The 13,939-nt window shown below is 33.9% G+C and overlaps 1 long non-coding RNA gene across 1 annotated transcript in view; it reads right to left on the minus strand.

The window, feature by feature from the left end:
- Positions 1-12,692: 12,692 nt before the first annotated feature.
- The window catches only part of LOC143079982 (uncharacterized), a 250,721-nt gene continuing 249,474 nt past the window's right edge, over positions 12,693-13,939 (minus strand). The window contains exon 3 of the long non-coding RNA XR_012979576.1: positions 12,693-13,292. This is a non-coding gene — a long non-coding RNA (uncharacterized LOC143079982). The remainder of the gene's footprint in view (positions 13,293-13,939) is intronic.

Raw genomic sequence — 13,939 nt, forward strand, 5'->3', positions numbered from 1 at the left:
CAGGACACATTTCGTTAATCCCATTTTGAATGCCTCCACCGTTACCACCGCTATATCTCCTGAGTCAGTATTATCTACAGAAGCTTATTGTAATATATTGTCATTGTCATCTCCTCCGTCAGTACATTCTACTCAACCAGATGCATTTCAACAGTCACCACCTTTTTAGTCAGAGACAGCTTGTAATACAGTTTCTACTAATTCTACTCGAGCTCATTGAATGTATAGCCAGTCAGCCTTATATTAAAAAATCACTGATCAACCCAATAACTCACACCAACTACATGTTATTGTCCAACATCAACCATTCACCAACACTCTTTACTCAGCAGATATTTATAGCAGAACCAATTGTGCCAATATTTTCCTCATCTACGCAGAATTCTAATCCATCATCCATGTCATCTGCAAGATATATAACAATCATGATTCACAGGTGATCCAACTGGTTCTGCAGACATTTCATCTAACAACAATACTCAGCATATTATTTGCATGCCCAGAATCGGCATTTCTTCTACAGAGTATTATGAAGGACACCATTAATACAACACCATCCTGCCAAATAATAAACCACAGCAGTGACCCTGACAGAATTGAGAAGACGGTAAATGAAGTTCTCAAAGTAGTGATAGCAATGCAGTCTTTCAATCATGTATACATTCAGGTCATTGACATAATAACAAGCAACATAGATTCCTCAACTGTCCTTCTTTCATTGCTCTAACATCAACACAGACACATCACGTCATTCTTTCATTAAGGTCTTCCGTTGAAAGCTATATTCCAGAGTCTTTACCTAGATGTACAATACAAATACCAAGTTTAACTCTGTTGAATACTATCGCTTACACAAGTAAGAATTCAGGAACCTTTAGAATCAATATTCATCATCAACAAGTAGGAACATATTATCAACGTCATCTGCCAGAGATATCCCAGATATTGAACCAGTTACATCAATTTCTCTCCTTAAAAGGACATCACTGAATAACCTACAATATATTTAACACGAAGTTTGACATCAATTCTGTAGCACACACCTTCGTCTGTTAACACCAACATGCATTGGTTTTCACCAGCATCATCTAACCGTATAATTAAATTCCTGACAACTATCTTCAAGATACATAACCCACCTCAAATGGCATAGATATGACATGTCATTTAATAAACATAAATAAGTGTCAGGCAGGTTTATTTTAAGGAGGCTGAGACGACCAAAGAAAAAGTTACTGATCAAATAAACTAGTCCAACACCAAGCTTTTCAAGAAAAATTAAAGACGTTATTAAACAAAAAGTTGCCGAAGGTAATATCTATATTGGGGAAAAAAATGACCAAAGACCGTTATCTCGGGTTCAATTAGTAAAGAGGGAAGTTCGCCCGAAAATAAAGTAATTCTTTAGTCATGACAGTCGAAACATTTGGTTACAAAAAGTCATTTCAAGCGAATGATCCGGTCCGTCTTCAGAAATCAGCAATTTTGTTGGTACATAAGGATGAATACTATGATTCTTTGAAGGAGGACAAAATACGGCAAAGATTATAATTTCTAAGGAGGAAACACGTGTCAGCGGTCAAGATATGGGACACAAGTTAATTCATGGTAAGGTAGATAGGGTGTCTTCCTCCATCTTGGATTTTGAAATACTAGAAAACAAGGTCTAGATCTTTGATGAAATGTGCAAATTTTTATAGTAGTAGGTAATTCATGTGTAAGAATTTTCATTATAATATAGAAAATGCCATGTTTGATCATATTTATGATTGTATTTTACAAAAATAAAAATTCTTTTGTTTGATTAATTTTTTTCCAACTTTGTCAAATAAGGGGAGGCAACTCAAATGCAAGGGCTGATAATTCAAATAGTGTTACTTTTACAATAGAATGTGTTAGGAATTTACCCATTTTTACATGTAGCAAGAAAACGAGTCCGGTGACCCCATTTTTTCTTTTTCTTATCTGAAAGCATAATATTGAAGCTATCTTCTCATATTTTATCTCAAAATTCTATGGTGTGGTTTGCGTTTTATGGCGGAAAAATGGGTTTTCCATGCATAATCTATACAAAATCTTGACAATTTTGAACAACCTGTAGCGTGAAAATAAGTCCGGTGACCCATTCTTTTTATTAATGTTTTTAAACAAGCAGGATATGAACTACATTTTGGCAAATTATTAAAAGATTCAATGGATTATAATTTAGACACCCCATCTACCTTAAAGACTTTTAAAGTTAAAAAATTGACCACTCTGATATTCTAAATCACTTCCATGTCGACTTTTTAACCAACATCCTTTATAATGCTGCTAATTTTATAACAGACAAGGAATACCAACCACTTGCGAAAATAATGAATGCTAACAACATAAGACTGAGGTCATTTTTTACCAGAACTTCATATGTATGTTTATAATGTTTGATTGACATAAAAGAAATACAGCTTCCCCTCTGAACAACATCATAAGAAATTATACATTATGTTGTACTAATAAGTATACATGGTTACTGACCATAAAAAATAACTTTTCACATTTGGCTGACCAATAACCTATTAAATCTTATAAAGTATTTTTTTAAAGACAGACCTATACTAAAACTTCTACGTCATTTGGTCTCTGGTGGAGAGTTGTTTCTTGGCTATCAAAGAAACTTCCATACCTCATGAAAGCGAGGTGGCAATGTGGTTCTGGACATGTAAAAATGAAAGATCTATAATTGTTATTGTCTGGATTGAGTGAATTGGTATCATTGTAGTTGCACATTCTGTCCGATACAGCAGGGTTATCTTCGGTAGCAGCTATTGTATTGGTTTTGGGCCGTAAAACGTCATCTGTAGAGTTTGATTTGAGAATTGTGTTAGATGGGAAATCGTAATCGACGTCACGAAAAGATTGATAATCTTTACTTCTTTTCCAATCTTGTATTGCTTGAAAGCTTAAACAAGATCATCATGACACTACCAATTGTTTAAAATTGTAATATCATTAACTTTCACTACTCTTTTCACAACAATTCCACATGGTGGAGTTGCTGTAACAACTTGAAGCAGAACGTTCTTAATGTTAGATTTAATGACAGCATTCAAAAATTCATTTGAAATAGTGAAATTATTCCCTTCTTTTATAAAATTTCAAATGGACCCTTTAATATGTGCAGCTCTTCGATCGTTTATACTTTTTCCGCCTCGTGGGTCAGCAAAATCTTCATGCATAACCTTCAAAGTTCTCACTTGATTTAGAAGAGGATACAAAACAATTGCTTCTTCACTATGGAAACAACCAGCATTATCTAATCTTTTATATGTTCTTGTCAAATTTAGGTTTTTCTCTTTTAGTTTCAGAACAGAATCTTTGAAAATCGCATTAGATGTTATAGCATCTTGATTGGCATTGTCAAATATATGAACAATGTAGATCCGAGAAAAATCATCATCACCATTTATTGCAACTCTATACAATTTCTTATGGAGAAAATCAGAAAAAATATTTCGTTCTGCACTATTGCGATTCCATGCAGACAATAATTTTGAGTTTAATTATCACTTATCAGTTATACTTGTTGTGACACCCGAGTCGAGATTTATTCTCAATATGCCTGCAACGTAATCAGACGCATACAAATTCTAGGAGGGACATTCCAAAGCAACACCCATATTTTCGATCTTAAATGTGTTCGATACACTGCCGACAAGTTTAAATCCTTTCCTAGTAGGTTATTTTTTAACACAAAGTTGCATCATGTTAAGTATTAAGTACAAAATCATAATGGTTATCTAGATATGGAGCGGACACGATCTTCACCACATGACACGGGGTTGTCAACTGAAACCAAAGTTTTTGACCTTGAACTTTGACCTAGGAAGTTGTACATACATCATGACACACCTTTGGTGTTGGTTAAAATGGATGTCAAGTATAATTTTGAAATCATAACGATTCTCAAGATATAGAGCGGACACGATCTTCACAACAGGACACAGGGTTGTCAACTGAAACCAATGTTTTTTACCTTGACCTAGGAAGTTGTACATACATCATGACACGCCCTCTGGTGGTGGTTAATAAACATGTAAAGTATAAAGTATGAAATCATAATGGTTCTCTAGCTAGATATGGAGCGGACACAAAGTTAAAGTGTTACGGACGGACGGACGGAAAGATCACTATAGGGCGACCCGCCTAAAGGCGGGGCCCTAATAATGAGTGTCATCTCTCAGACTAAAAAATTGAGAATGGAAATGGGGAATGTGCCAAAGAGACAACAACCCGATCATAGAAAAAAAACCAACAGCAGAAGGTCACCAACAGGTCTTCAATGTAGCGAGAAATTCCCGCACCCGGAGGCGTCCTTCAGCTGGCCCCTAAACAAATATATACTAGTTCAGTGATAATGAACGCCATACTAATTTCCAAATTGTACACAATAAACAAAAATTAAAATAAAACGATACTAACAAAGGCCAGAGGCTCCTGACTTGGAACAGGCGCAAAAATGCGGCGGGGTTAAACATGTTTGTGAGATATCAACCCTCCCCCTATAGTAGCCAATGTAGAAAAGTAAACGCATAACAATACGCACATTAAAATTCAGTTCAAGAGAAGTCCGAGTCTGATGTCAGAAGATGTAACCAAAGAAAATAAACAAAATGACAATAATACATAAATAACAACAGACTACTAGCAGTTAACTGACAAGCCAGCTCCAGACTTCAATTAAATTGACTGAAAGATTATGATTTCATCATATGAACATCAGGCACCCTCCTTTGCGTTAGGGGTTTTGTATCATACCATCATAACATATATGAGAAGAACATAACCCGTGTCATGCCAACAACTGGTTTTTGAATAAATGTGTTTAGTTCCGATGCAAAGACCCTATAGAATCAATATTAAAGCCAAAATATGCAATCTGTCGGTTCGATCGTTATGTGTACTGCATCCGTAATTCGTGGATTAACATTCCTGAACATAATATTCATAAAATAGCACGGGTAGGCGACTTAATAGAAGCTGGAATTTCTCATCTCTTCAGAGCACAAATTTTGTCATATTTGTCATCTTATTTATTTTAACCTGGGTTTAAATTTATCTCTTTGTTTATTTCATTTTAATCAGCGCTACATTAATCGCTAATTTCCGTGAAAAAAAATTCAAATAAAACTCGAATGAGTGATACTAGGGATAGAACAAGAGGCTGTCACAACGACAGCAAACCGGATTTATTTACATTTATTTGTGTCCTGGCAATATCACAAGAACCATTACTGATGAATGGTGAAAGTGAAAATCATCAATATCAAATTTGACCTCCATTTTGTCATCAGTATCAACATTTTGAAATAATAATATTTGAAAAGCTTAGATTGAATGGTTCATGAGTAAATGCAACAACGTAAATGGAAACGCCATTTTACGATCTTTCAAGAACCATAACTCCTGATCAGTAAAAGTCAAAATCGACATTATGGAACTTGACCTCTATTTTGTCATCAGTAACAACATATTAAAATTTCAAAAGCTTTGGTTGAATGGTTCATGAGAAAATGCACGGACACGACGGGAAACACCATTTTTCAATCTTTCAAGAACCATAACTCCTGAACGGTAAAAGTCAAAATCGTCATTATTGAACTTGACCTCCATTTTGTCATCAGTAACAGCATATTAAAATTTCGGAAAGCTTTGGTAGAACAGTTCATGCATAAATGCACGAACACGACTGGAAACTCCTTTTTTCAATCTTTCAAGAACCATAACTCCTGAACGGTAAAAGTCAAAATCGTCATTATTGAACTTGACCTCCATTCTGTCATCAGTAACAACATATTAAAATTTGGGAAGCTTTGGTAGAACAGTTCATGAGTAAATGCACGGACATGACTGAAAACTCCATTTTTCAATCTTTCAAGAACCATAACTCCTGAACGGTAAAAGTCAAAATCGCCATTATTGAACTTGACCTCCGTATAGTTGTCAGTAATAACATATTAAAATTTTAAAAGCTTTGGTTGAACGGTTCATGAGTTAATGCACGGACAACATTTGATTGCCGCCTTTCAAGAACCATAACTCCTGAACGGTAAAAGTCAAAATCGCCATTATTGAACTTGACCTTCGTATAGTTGTCAGTAATAACATATTAAAATTTTAAAAGCTTTGGTTGAACGGTTCATGAGTTAATGCACGGACAACATTTGATTGCCGCCCGCCCGCCCGCCCGCCCGCCCGACCGCCCGGCCGCCCGACCGCCCGCCGTACATCCCCAAATCAATAACCGACATTTTTGTCACAAAAATCCGGTTAAAAAGTGTTTCGACCAAAGAGGGCGGGTATTGTTATCCAACGCTGATATATTTATTTAATATTATGTAGTTAAAAGTGGTGAAACCTTACTCCCCTGATACGCGAAAGCGGAAAACTGAAGATCTAGTAAAAAGAAGATGGATTAAGACAAAAAAAAAATCAGCGACCTACATTGTTTCTTTTGTACTATACACATTAAAAAAAACCGTCTATATTTGTTTGTGATATATTTTGTTGAAATAAAACTAGTTAAACATTATTTAGATATCACCTGAGTTAAATAAAAAAATATCGACTCGATAAGTTCTTTTCTGCACATGCAGCTACTGTTGGTAATCCCAAATGGTGGCACTGACCTTCGTAATAAAAATAGATGCATTTTTATTGTATCAATATTGAGTTGTAGACTGCGACAGTTATGTAGCGTTTTTGCTCATCATGAAATGCGTTTGTTTAAACATTCCCCCGTGCACGTACCCTACCCTATTTTACCAACCTCATTCCTGGATATTTTAAAGACAATTCCTAACGAAGTACTACATGTACTAATGTCCTCTTTTTTCATATTTCTGATTGAAAAAATTAAGAAGACAATTTCTTTACATATGCAATATATGCGACTTTGCCTCTTTCTTTGTTGGAAATGGCGGAAGGTTTTTAGTTCCTTATTTCAACTTGCTAATTTCATTTTTGGTTTACAGCCAAAAGCGGTAGGGATGTTGTGTGACACTAGTTCTAACTCCGAAGACGGTCGGTTTTTATCTTTTCTTACATAAATACATTTTTTGTATTTCTCGACATATTTAACGTAATGATCACCTGAATGTATTACTCCTGGTGATTTTTTGAAGATGGTTTGCATAAATGTTCGAATTAAACACGCAAAGAAAAGCACTGTAAATGCCCATATATTATCCGTGAAAATGTAAGGGTTTCATATGAGGATCAAATACCCCCAGTGTTACATCCGTTACACCTGACTGGTTAAGATCTTGCCTGGTGTCTCACGTGTAAGATCAAGCAACCGAAAATACTATTACCACACCTTCCTTCTGCAGTTACTGATATAGAACAAAAAATGAAAAAAAAGTAGAGCGTGTGGGAAAATAGTCCCATATGTTGTCACTAAAAAGTCATGTAAACTAGCTTCTAAGGTGGTTGTAAATGTAAAAAAAGGTTGTATCAAACACAACTGCAGATGTTAAAAGGTTAATCAAAAATGTGAACCAGGTTGTTCTTGTACGAAATGTCAGAACTGTTCTTAATATAAAGACATATGCCATTGAACGAATCAGATTTGACAGAAGATCGATATTTTCATAAGCCAATGACAACGTCTACAACTTGAAACAGAAGAGTGATTTTTGTGAAAACATAAACACATGGATCAACAAAACGTGTTTACATTTATTGAAGCGCATTAAGACTGACAGAAATGTTTAAACTGAATACAAGAAAAAGGGTATATTCATGGTGTTCATTGTTTCGGCATTTTCTATAAAAAAATCTTACTTTCCTGAATAATACACGATTTGAAAAGCGACTTTTATCAAGTTAATACGGGATTTTTTTATAATATTGTATTAGTTTATGATCTTTTTATGATTACAATTATAGGGAACATCTCAGATGAGAAATAGGCGATTTGTTATCTTTTCATCACTGAAGGGTACTACTTATCAGATCCCACCTAAAAGGAAACATAGACAACCAGTATTGTCCCATAGAGAGTCGTGTTCCTTAGTAGCGTTTGTGACCTTAAACAGGGATTTGCAGTCTTCTGAAAATGAGTGGCCTGCTATGAATACAGAAAATGTATATTGGACAAAAGCAAGTGATTTCATCAAACAGACCTGTTTTTTACCACCGTCACATGTTATATTAATAAACATGATCTGTTGTATCAAGGAATAATGTACAAGTTTTTCTTTTCTTTTCAGCAATTTCATGTAGAGTAAAAAGTGAACCACTTTAGATTTACATATTTAACAATTGCTGAAGCTGATGAAGAATTTGCTATGAATTATGAAGAATTCGTCTCGACATGTGATGATTCTGGTTTCCTAAAAACACCAAAGACACCTTCACACAGTGTTGATTATTATGTTAAGCATTATATATTTATCTAAATTTAGACTTATATATTTAGATTTGATATGCTTGCCAATGAGGCTAATCTTCACGAGTTCAAATGACAGATATGAACACTTACATGACACGATATAGCCTTTAACAATTAGAAAAATCAATACATTAAAGTCATATACAGCAATATTGTTGGTGACCACAGAAATTAGACTCAACATTGGAATTATCATCTCTGAGCATCAGCCTAAAAGTATCACATTCTGTGAGAATTACTAGTAAAACAATGTTCATTGCTAAAGTAAAGAATCCAACAACTGCATGCTAGTTATAAATTTTGTTCCACTTTTGATTTTGTTCTTTCTCTCCTTCTTTTTTAACTTTGACAACTTCTTCACTGGTCAATAGCCTATGGAAGTTATTGCTTTTAAATCTGCTTTTTGGTTGCTTGTGGAATGGAAAATATGTCTTCAATATTGGAATTCAACTTGGTTGCGACTGATTGAACTTCAACGTCTGGAACGTCAACTAGTGTTCAAAAAGAAATATGAAACTGAGGCTTATTTACTTAAAGAGAATAACTTTGAAATAAGGAAAAAATTCACTAAATTAAGGGTGAGTGACCATATTTTGGAAATTGAAAGGGGTAGATACAAAAATGTAAAAAGAGAAGAACGTTTATGTCAACATTGTTGTTTAAATGAAATAGATGATGAAGAGCATTTTTTATTTACATGTACAAAAAATAAAGATTTGAGATTTGAATTTTTGCAAAAAGTTAAAAATATCTATTCCGATATAGATAATATGGATAATTTGGATAAATTGGTTTTATGTCTTTCTTGTCCGTCAATTATGCAGTATGCTGCTTCATTTGTTAAAAAGTCATGGTCACTGAGGAGGGTGGACTCAACAACTGCATAATAGATACATATATGTATATAATGTTTGGTTCTTTTGTTGGTTTTTTTTTTGTATGATGTATTGTAAAGTTACTATGTTGATTTATGTATGCCTTCAACCCATATGGGTACAAATGTGCATTATATTCAATAAACTAAACTATAAAGTTATATCCGTTGTAAAGAACATGTAATAGTGAGTCGACATCATCTACCGGGACTAAAGAATCATCTGAAGATTGCAGTGCAGATTGATTGTAACTTTCAGTGACAACTTCAACAAACACGTTCTTTTCAGATTGTAATGGTGCAAACGACTATGCTGCCTCTGCCAATAAACCAAGAGAAGTGTCTAGTCCTGCACTCTCAATTGCATCAACTGTCTCAGAAATTTCCATTTGGTCTATTAAAGGTAAGTCATACATATCAGATGGCAAGCATGCTGAATCAGGCATAGCAGAGGGATTGTGCGGCCAAATACCGGTTGCTCTAAAAACCAGTTTTGACATTTTCCGGATAATTACCACGCTCCCATGCCTGGCAGAAAAGTATAGACCATGTTACTATATTAATGAGATGCTATGGGTGTTCTGCAATGAATTCGGAACATACTTAGTCATAAGCATAAGAGAATGGTCCGAACACATTCTTATCCAATGGCTGGAGGTGGTGACTTGTGTGAGATAGGAAGGCAAGAACAATTATGTTTTCTTGCATTGCCTTTTCCAATAAGCCAATGGCTTAATGAGAACCGTTGGAATCCATTATTAGTAGTTGAGGACGTTTGGACCACATTTCACAGGAATATACCACGGAATCACATTTCTCCCAAAATATCACACAACCAGGCTTTTTCTTGGTATGTCCATACTGTACTTTTGGGGGCATCAATAGTTGCAAAAGATTTAACAGAGTTCATTGTTTTGCCCTTGACAACATATAGAGGAGCCATATTGTTTCCATCGGCATTAATACACGCAAAAATTGCGATATTTTCCCTCGAGTTGCCAGTTCTTCCTGGTACGTTTTTTAATACGTTGTTGTCGTGCATGTTCACACTATACAGACTTCATATACAGGAGTGGGCTCCTAACGCAGAAACTGCTCAAACAAAGTTGTGAGGAGGACAGATTAAAAATGACACTCCGTAAATTTTACGGACACCATCACGAATTGGTTGATCCATAAGATCCATCTTTGTCCAAAATAACTATGGACATTTTTACCACGTGTTATATTGTGGTTTGTTATTAGGTCGTCTCATCTTTTTATTACCGAACGTGACTTATTCCCCATTGTGACTGTTTTGCTGAGTGTGAATTCGCATTGCTTTTAGACGTGGCATGGTACTTTTCCATCCCAAATTCATTTATTTAGTTTTGATGTTATATTTGATATTGTCATCGGATTTTGTGGAATATCTTAACGTTTGTAGTTATACATCTTATTATTTTTTTTCTGTTGTATTCTTGTGTTATGGTAAAGATAATTGATCATCCAGTTTATTTGATAGATTTTAGTCTGGATCAAAGAAATTTACACTATATAAAATGTACTTGGTTGTCTAATTGCTACTACAATTTGATATTAATTAGATATTGTAATTTTCACTGTTAATAATCAGCGTTAGATAAGTCATTCAAATCTAGTCTTGAATTTTATCTTAATTCTTTCTTAATTTTTGAGAACTCGTTGTTTAATTCAAATGTGACGTCACTTTGAGCGTAACACTGGTTATGGCCAACAAGACAGTGAATTTTGTAATTTATTCGTTTTTGATTTGCGCTAGTCACCACTACAGTTTAATCATGTTTATCTATTGTATAGTCATTTTGTAAAATTTACTGTTTAAGGTATGTTTTATTCTAAATTGTAAAAAATATTAAAGGATGTTGTTGTCCCAGGTGGATAACCCTGGCCGTGTTGGTCGAGACTTACAAACTTTTGGTCCTCGATGCTTTTCAGCTTTGTACTTGTTTTGGCTTTGAAACTTTTTTCATCTCGGCGTCGCTGGTCAGTCTTGTGTGGACTTGGCGTACGTCTGGCGTATTAAATTTTTAACAAAGTACCTTTTGTTGGCTATTCATCGTTTGTTTCTCTGTCCTATATTTTCTCCCCTTTATTTGTATTGTAGTCCTGTCATGTAATGTTATAGTTAGCATTGCCTTTAAAGCGGGAGGTTTGGCATGCCACAAAACCAGGTTCAATCCACCATTTTTTTTTATCTTAATTTGCCCTGTACCAAGTCGGGGAAATGGTCATTGTTATATTATAGTTCGTTTCTGTGTGTGTTACATTTTAATGGTGTGTTTCTGTTGTGTCGTAGTTTGATACGTTTCCCTCAGGTTTAGTTTGTAACTCGGATTTGTTTTTTTCGCAACCGATTTATGAATTTCCAACAGCGGTATACTACTGTTGTCTTTATTTTGCCAACTCTCTGGCTACAACATTTGTTGGGCTATGTTGTTAACCTTTATCCGTTTCCAGATGGTGTCTGTGAGGAGAAATATTTTCTCACACCGGTCAGGAAATGTGAAAATAGCACAAAACTTAGAGAATGATTGGTTTCCTTACAGGCTTTCTTTACCCATTCACGTGGTCCATTATGATTGTTTTCGGAACAGAGTAGTTTGCACAGGCTTTGCGGTAGCTCCTACCTTGTTTTACTGCAGTTACTACATTTACCCGAGATTCTGACGAATATCTCTAGAATAGGTTTTTGGATTTTCTTGGCATTTTGTCCTATAAAATGAATAAAAAATCCGCCCTCAGTAAATAATCTAAAGATTGATCCAAACGTAGTAAAACTACAACACTGGACACTTTAAATTTGCAAAACACTCATTTGCAAATCCGCCGCCGCCTCAAATAAGAGCTACAGTGTCATGTATATAACCAAAATGTGCGGAATTACATGGGATTCAATAATTTCATTTGTTTTCTACTGTTACTATTATATTTATTTTGCTATTTGATTTATAAAAACATGGGATTTTCAATATCCCATGGGACAGGGCAAAATCCCATGGGATTTACCATTATCCCATGGGATTTTGGTTAAATCCCATGGGATTTTTTTTGGTCCCATGGGATAATTGTAGTCCCATGGGATATTTGTTGTCCCATGGGACAAAAAAAATCCCATGGGATTATTATTATCCCATGGGATTTTTAATATCCCATGGGACAAAATAAAATCCTATGGGATTCAAATTATAAATATATAGATATAAATATACAGTAATGTGTATGTTACAATGTATTCTATTTGGTAGTAAATTGTTATAAGATGAATCTTTTTAATTGAATATCTTTTTTCTTTGGAAATGTTAATTCAACATATTGTTCTATAACTGTTCAAAACTTAACTTTTAAACAACAAAGTAGATAATGTAAGTATCAATATATGTTTATTTATGAATTATAGAATACTTTGAAACACTATTATTTACCATTTGAAATCAATGAAAAACTCTAATATAAGGCTGAACATACTCAAATGATACTAGTACTGTAAATTCAGAAATTATTGCGTGCATTTATTATTGGATTTTTGTCATTTAAGACTAAAATGAGATTTTATTTTTTTACGATTTTGAGATCAGTTTAATTCATATAAAATATTTCTAAATGGGAGTTTAAATTATTGCTTTTACAACTGTGTTGCAATTTTTGCAAATATAAACCCTCACAATAATTCTTGAATTTACAGTAGCTATTTAAGTAAATCTATTTTTTTCACAATATCTCTCCACACAAAACATTAATAGTTTCTTATCATCCAGCATTGTGTGATCTTATAGTCCACTTTTTGGTCATTCAGCACAGAACATTGACATTATTGTGGTTTCAATATCTTTTGGTATTTAAAAGATCTTCAAATCATTGACTGAGTGATGAAAATAATAGCTGATCCAACTTTTGTCTTTGAATTTATTCTGGTCTTGTTTCTATGTTTTCTCCATTTATTCTAGGTGATGAATTTCAATCCTTCTGAAAAAGAACCAATAAAATCTGAAGTATTATATAAATATTTTTGCATACATGTAGCAATAATATGATTTTTAATAAAAATAGCTATGCGGTATGGATTTTACTGATTGTTAAAGGTTGTCCAGTGTCATCAGTTGCTAACCTCTTACATCCTTTGGTCTCTGATGGAGAGTTGTCAAATTAGCAATATACCACATCTTCCTATTCTAATACTACCGGTATATAACAATCAATTAATTTATTCTTCTTTAAAATATTTGGGTATTTTCCCAAGTTATATATATCATATATATATAAAGATCAATGTTAAAACTTTAGGTAATTATAATAACATATTCCATTATTCACTAGAATTTTCAATATATTATACAAAATGCAGACAACAGAAACAATATATCTTTAAGCTTTTGAAGTTCTGACAGAGTTCAATTTGTGTTTAATTTCAATGTAAAAATACCTTGAAATCTTCGGACATATTGGAAATTATAACATTGATACAAAAAAATATATTGTTTTATACTTATTTTTTGTGTTGTTGGCTTGCTGTCTCATTTTACAGTTATACATACATCAATAATCTTCTTCTTTATTAAAAGTAAATATGGGATATTATTTTTATAATCTGAAAACATTATATTTCTATCGAA

Source organism: Mytilus galloprovincialis, chromosome 6, assembly GCF_965363235.1.
Source record: "Mytilus galloprovincialis chromosome 6, xbMytGall1.hap1.1, whole genome shotgun sequence".
In the NCBI taxonomy this organism is placed as follows: domain Eukaryota; kingdom Metazoa; phylum Mollusca; class Bivalvia; order Mytilida; family Mytilidae; genus Mytilus; species Mytilus galloprovincialis.